This window comes from Schistocerca piceifrons, chromosome 3, assembly GCF_021461385.2.
Source record: "Schistocerca piceifrons isolate TAMUIC-IGC-003096 chromosome 3, iqSchPice1.1, whole genome shotgun sequence".
In the NCBI taxonomy this organism is placed as follows: Eukaryota; Metazoa; Arthropoda; class Insecta; order Orthoptera; family Acrididae; genus Schistocerca; species Schistocerca piceifrons.
The window spans coordinates 390,406,927-390,413,758 of record NC_060140.1 but is presented as its reverse complement, the minus strand read 5'-3'; the positions used below and the strand labels follow the sequence as shown (position 1 = coordinate 390,413,758).

At 41.9% G+C, this 6,832-nt stretch overlaps 1 non-coding gene across 1 annotated transcript; it reads right to left on the bottom strand.

Moving 5' to 3' along the window:
* Positions 1–4,133: 4,133 nt before the first annotated feature.
* Positions 4,134–4,208, bottom strand: Trnat-ugu. The gene has a single exon. It is a non-coding gene; the product is annotated as a tRNA-Thr (tRNA).
* Positions 4,209–6,832: the final 2,624 nt, after the last annotated feature.

The following is a 6,832-nucleotide window of genomic DNA, read 5'->3' as shown; positions in this document are numbered from 1 at the left end:
TTCTTATGTTAGCATAAAGACCCCCATTTCTCGTCACCAGTAACGATACAGGATAGAAATGGCCTGGTGTTCTTCACTTCATAAAGAGCAAGCAGAGATGCACATGAGGCCAGTCGCTCATTTTCGTGATTTTGGCTTAACGCATGCAGGTACCCGTACACCCTCTGAGAGCAAATGTCGCGCGACCTGCAGTACTCCCGGCCACATTTGATAGTCTTCGAATACACTGACGTGAGTCATTGTGGTTTAATGCGTTTAAACAATCTACATAAAACTCCAAACGTCTTCCTGAACGAGGAGGGTCACTAATATCTAAACGATTCTCCTTAAAACGAGAAAACAATTTCCTTGCCGTACTATCCCCACACACGCACAAATCCTTCTGGCTTCCTCCGGTGCTGTCAACTGTCTATTGAACTCCAACAGCAGAATTTGTCCGCAATGTTCTGATTTCTCCATTTCATTTTCTGGCGGCCACAGCTCCACTCTCTATCTCCAAACGACAAAATGACAGTAAGAAAACTTAAATAGCGACGGAGAACTACAAATAAAAAATAGCATCGGGAAACAAACCCGCAGCATCCGGAATACCAATATGCAAAACAGAAACGCTACGAAATTATGCACCAACCCAATAATTAGATTAATTGAGAACAGCAATAACGGGGTGTTTCTTGAACTTTTCATGGATGATGAATATTCCATCTTTTTCGGGGTGTCGCGGAGTGGCCGCCCGGTTGGTGGCGCCATGTCACGATTGCGCGGCCCCTCCTGCCGGAGGTTCGAGTCCTCCCTCGGGCATGGGTATGGTTCAAAAGTGGCTCTGAGCACTATTGGACTAATCTTCTAAGGCCTTCAGTCCCCTAGAACTTAGAACTACTTAAACCTAACTAACCTAAGCACATCACACACATCCATGCCCGAGGCAGGATTCGAACCTGCGACCGTAGCGGTCAGGCGGTTCCAGACTGTATCGCCTAGAACCGCTCGGCCACCCCGGCCCGCGCATGGGTATGTGTCATGTTCTTAGTATAAGTTACTTTAAGTTAATTTCAGTAGTGTGTAAGTCTAGGGATCGATGATCTCAGCAGTTGGTTCCTTAGGAATTCAACTACACATTTTTTTTCGGGGTTGCATCTGGTTTATTGTTAATTTATGTTCCGTCATTTCGGCTCACAACCTTTCCGTCATTAGCATCCCTTGCAAGTTTTTAAATAACCTCACACACTGCGTAGTAGACGCGCATCCGGAAAAGATAACACTGTTGGCAACAAGGTAACGCCTCTCTCACAAGACTTTAGCAAATGTGACGTCATTCTGACGTCACATGCCATATCGTCAACCACAGAAATTGCGACCGGCTTTGTGACAGGGAAGAATATGAATGTTATCACTCCTCGTTTCATTCGTAGCAATTTAAGCTCTCCTCTTAGGTTTCAGCCTTATCACCCTCCTGTAAGTCGTCACATATTCGGAAGTAAAGCGCTAAACATTTGTGAAGAGGAAAAATATGAACTTTGTTGCTGCTCGTTTCAGTTTCAGCAATTTTAACTGTCCTCTTGGGTTCCTGCCTAACCACATATTCGGAAACTGCCCAATATCTATTTCATCCGTCGTTGTCGGAAATGTAGGTAACATCAAATGTTGCAGAACATACTTGTACTGGATTCACAAGAATGTCCCAGAATGTGTTCACAACGCTGAGATAAAAAAACTCAACATATACAGGAATACGAACCTACATCCTGACATGTGTAACTTTTACCACACGCACGCGGAATTTACTATATACCCGCCTATCTTGTGGGATATGTGAAGTATGATCTGCTTTTCGATATTTTGGCCGATATTTTTATAAACATGTCAGAAGACTTTTTTAAAAAAATTGTCAGGCACCTATGAAATCAGGAATTCAATTTTATATGAGGTAGGCTGATAATATTTGGATTGTGTATGATGGGAAAAAGGATGAAATTGATCAGCTTTTCAACATATTCAATAATCTTCCTGGAGAAATTAAATTTACTAGAGAGTTACAAAATGAAAATAGTGAATTAGGCTTTTTAGATTTCAAACTCGGAATTATAGAAGGCAGAATAAGTTTCGATGTTTTTTCGCAAAGTAATTAGTACATGCATATTATACCGTTTGACTCAGTGCACCCACAATCCCACAAAATGTTGATTTTTCACGCAGCCGTAAATAGTGCAGTAGTAACCCCTTAAGAGAACACAATAAAAAGAGATATCACGGTCGGCGACTTAAAAACAGAACAAGCAAAAACGAAAGGTCATTTCAGTGGCTTTAACAGGGAATATATCTTATGAGATTAGACTATTAGTGGTTAAAAGAATATGCTAGCAGGGTAGCATTCTCCGCTGACAATGTTCTAAAGAAAAACTTAATTGATAATATTAAAACAGCAAATGACCTTTTATGTAGCGAAGCTGTTCACAAGATGATATGCTATGGATGTCCATCTTCTTACATGGGCAAACTGGAAGTGCATTTCATGTTAGATGTAAAGAACATAGGTTAAGTAAAAGAGGTACTGATGTGTATAATTCTACGTTTGCAGAAGAGTTGCTAATATGAGGTCATAATCCAATAAGAATCAAAGAAACTGAGATCCTGCTTACAGGAAAGAAAGCATGGAGATTAGATATATTAGAAGAATTTAGGATATTTAGACGCACGATCAGAAAATATGGCCTTCTTTTAAACGAACAATTACAGTTGATAAACAGAGGCTTCTTTAACTGTATAAACATTTTGCCACGGTACCACGTTTGTCAACATAACTCCCTCTTTGGAAGTGCTATCTTTTTCACACACGTGTCGCAATATTTTTCCATTACTTTCACTAGATCACAGCACTCTTTGGCAAGCTAGTCTACCAGGAGAGAGCACTGTTACGTATTTTCTGTAACGTCGTATTCACAGACTTAATTTTCTTTACGATTTTTCAGTAGAGAAGCTTGTAATTATTATTTCATGCAATGCACATTTTAGACATAAATGTGACGTAAAAATGCGATAGTTAGTCCATTTAAGACTATTTGACAACTTTCCTTAATTTTCATTTTAATTAGAATGTTCTGTTTCATTAGTGATACGCTAACTTATTTTGGTGAAACATAATTTATTGATTGTGTGTTATGATGGTATATCCGTGCAGAAACAGACAAATTTTTCATTATTGTGCTTTTTATTACGGAATCAGTCGCAACAAGTGGCACACACTATGGTAGTTTACGTCAGCACTGTAACTAGATGCTACGCATTTAGCTAACGTTACCTTTGTTTAACAGCCATGCGTACAATTTGATTGGAATTTTACCTATTGTATTTAACTTGAGCTGGTTAACTCTTAATTCATGTAACATGATCTAAATAATGTAAACAACTAAATAATAGTTTCAGTTTCCAATTGAGAATTGTAATTGTTTTACATCATAATTGGTAGCCAGAAATTACCATTTGTTTGTCATAAATTTTTAGGCAACATAATGTACTTCTGATAGTAATATCGAAACCTAAATCAGGTTCTAACAAATAAACTTCAGGCTACTGATTGGCTGTTTGTTAATGGAAACCTACTCCCTGCTGCTGTTAACAACCATATTCAGGACTTGTGATCCACCTTACCACAACGACTACCGAGCCGTGGCGGCTTGATCCGGTCAATCTTCGACCGCTAAACTTGATCTTTGCCCACTTCCCCTGACGAATGGCAGGTGACGCCTGCGGCGAGAGAGTCCTGCTGTGGCGTGCGTAGAGCGGCGTTGGGCGTAGTCTACGCGGCTCCTATGTGTGCGATTGATCGGCAGGTGACTGGTCTCTCGGAAGGCGTGGAAGTCTCTGCTGCTGTTGTTGTTGTTGTTGTTGCTGTCTCCCGGGAACGTGGCAGTAGTTAAGAACCTGAGGTACGGGGCCTCCCTGACGGCGGAAAATTCATCTTTTCATTGTCTTCGCGATGCGAATGAGACGCAAATGTGTTTTCCTTTCATACCCTTTAACGACTGTCTGCCAAGTTGTAATGACCTTATTCTGATTTAAATTAGAATTATATATTAATACCTTCAATTGCTGACGGGCGTTGATAGATATCAACGGGGACAGGTGAAAATGTGTGCCCCGACCGGGACTCGAACCCGGGATCTCCTGCTTACATGGCAGATGCTGTATCCATCTGAGCCACCGAGGGCACAGAGGATAGTGCGACTGCAGGGACTACCCCGTGCACACCTCCCGCGAGACCCATATTCTTATCTTATATGTCCACACACTACATTCGTTGTGTCCCTACCTAACATACTCATTACTCGTGAAAGACATTCTTACCAACTCCCGTAAGAGTTTGTGTAATATGTGTGCATGCGCACAGAAGAGGAAGATCATGGCCGGTATTGCCAGTACTATATACTTATATGGATATGGTGTCTGTTCTTTCGGACATGTCCGAAAGAGCACGTGTCCCTAGAAGTATATTATTCTGAATGGTCTGTAGCCATAAGAGATTACAAAACTGACATTAGAATCGCCGTGTGATGTGTTCATGCAAATGTGAGCAAGACTTTATAATACTTACATTTGGCAAATGAGATTTTAAACATTGTGTTTAATATTTGTGGTACACGCCGATGTTCAGGAAGCCAGAGAAAGACCATTCCCTCCCACAAAATTACCGACCCATCAGCCTACTGTGCTCGCTCAGCAAGGTTGTTGAGAAGGTAATTCTTAAACGTCTCACTAAGCACCGCATAGCCAATAACACCCTGAGGCCGGAGCAACTCGGATTCAGGGATCACCACTCAACAACATAACAACTCCTGCTCTATGTGGAACATACTACAGCTGGCTACAACACCAACAAAGCAACAAGGGCTGTGTTCCTGGACATCGAAAAGACCTTCGATCGTCTATGGCACAACGGTGTCATCCGCAAACTCAGTGATGCTGCTTTCCCCGACGGACTCACACGTGTCATATACTCCTATCTTACCAACAGTTGCTTTTATACTGACGTTCAGGACAAACAGTCAACACAACACGGTCTACAAGCGGGAGTACCCCAAGGCAGCATCCTGGGGTCCCTCTTGTTTAACCTGTACGTGAATGACTTCCCAGTTGTAAGAAAACACGACGGTAACCATCTACAAGAATCACACGGCCATCCTAACGCAAGACTGGAAACTGTCAAACATTAATTCATGATTACAGACAATGCAGACAAATAACATTACACACACGCCGAACACGTTTCTGTAAGAAAACAGATACCTCCGTATCTTGCTGGACCAGGAACTTACATGGGGGGACCACAATGAATACGTAACCAACTGAGAAAATGCGAGTCTCAGACAGTTTTACCCCAACCTTAACAGGCAAAGCGCACTGAGTAGGAGGGTGTCGAGGTCCATGTACACAATACTAATTAGACCACTGATGACGTATGCAGCTCCAGTTTGGGGATACGCAGCTACAACACGTTTGCGCCGCACAGAACAAAGTGCTACGTATCACACTCCATGATACACGCGCATCGCGGACGTTCACTGAGAATACCGCGTTGAGACTCTCACGGAGGTATTCAAAAAATTTGTCACACGACTCTACAAGGAAACGAGACACCTGAACAATCATTTCTTCCTTAACCTGGGTAACTATGATAACAACCATGGGTGGAAACACAACCGTCGATAACAACTGCTACTTAGGGGCAATTAACCGCCTATGGATAACACCAACAAACAAACATGACAAATACTGGTGAACCCGTGCAGCACAACAAAATTAAGCGCCACTACCAGGTGTAAAATAGGCTGAGGAACAGTTAACGCAGGAAAGCCTTGTTGTTGTTGGTGTTGTTGTTGTTGTTGTTGTGGTCTTCAGTCCAGAGACTGGTTTGATGCAGCTCTCCATGCTACTCTATCCTGTGCAAGCTTCTTCATCTCCCAGTACCTACTGCAACCTACATCTTTCTGAATCTGGTTAGTTTATTGACCTCTTGGTCTCCCTCTACGATTTTTACCTTCCACACTACCCTCCAATACTAAATTGGTGATCCCTTGAAGCCTCAGAATATGCCCTACCAACCGATCCCTTCTTCTAGTCAAGTTGTGCCACAAATTTCTCTTCTCTCCAGTTCTATTCAATACCTCCTCATTAGTTATGTGATCCACCCATCTAATCTTCAGCATTCTTCTGTAGCACCACATTCTGAAAGCTTCTATTCTTGTCTAAACTATTTATCGTCCACGTTCCATTTCCATGCATGGCTACACTACATACAAATACTTTCAGAAACGACTGCACGTTTATTGCACACTAAACGCAAACAAACACAACCAAAACCTCTACACAGTGATCGATGTATGACCAATCAGGTACTTAAATGACGTTCTTAGCATGTTACCGGTAGAGACGCTGCAACTGGCCCAGAAGACTTCGCAGGTGCTTAACCCAGCAGTACCCCTTCTTGAAAGGACTGATACTCTTTATGACGACCTGAGCTATGACAACGGTACCGAGCACTGCACGGTACCCAAAACTAGCAACCACCCTATCCTTGCAAGATCTGTAGCAGATGGCAAGAAAACCGCTAATGCTCTTACTACTCGAGCAGACTGAATAAATGCGATTAGGCGAAAGAAACAAATATTCCTTTATTTCTGGAAGAATAAATCAACACTAGTGTAATTTAAGAAGCGAACAAAGGCCTAGAAATAAACAACGGCAATGAATCGAACTAGTGGAAATAAATCTTTTTAAGAATAAAATATCGAATTTAGAAGGACTTCAAAACAGAAGAAATAAGAAATTGGAAACA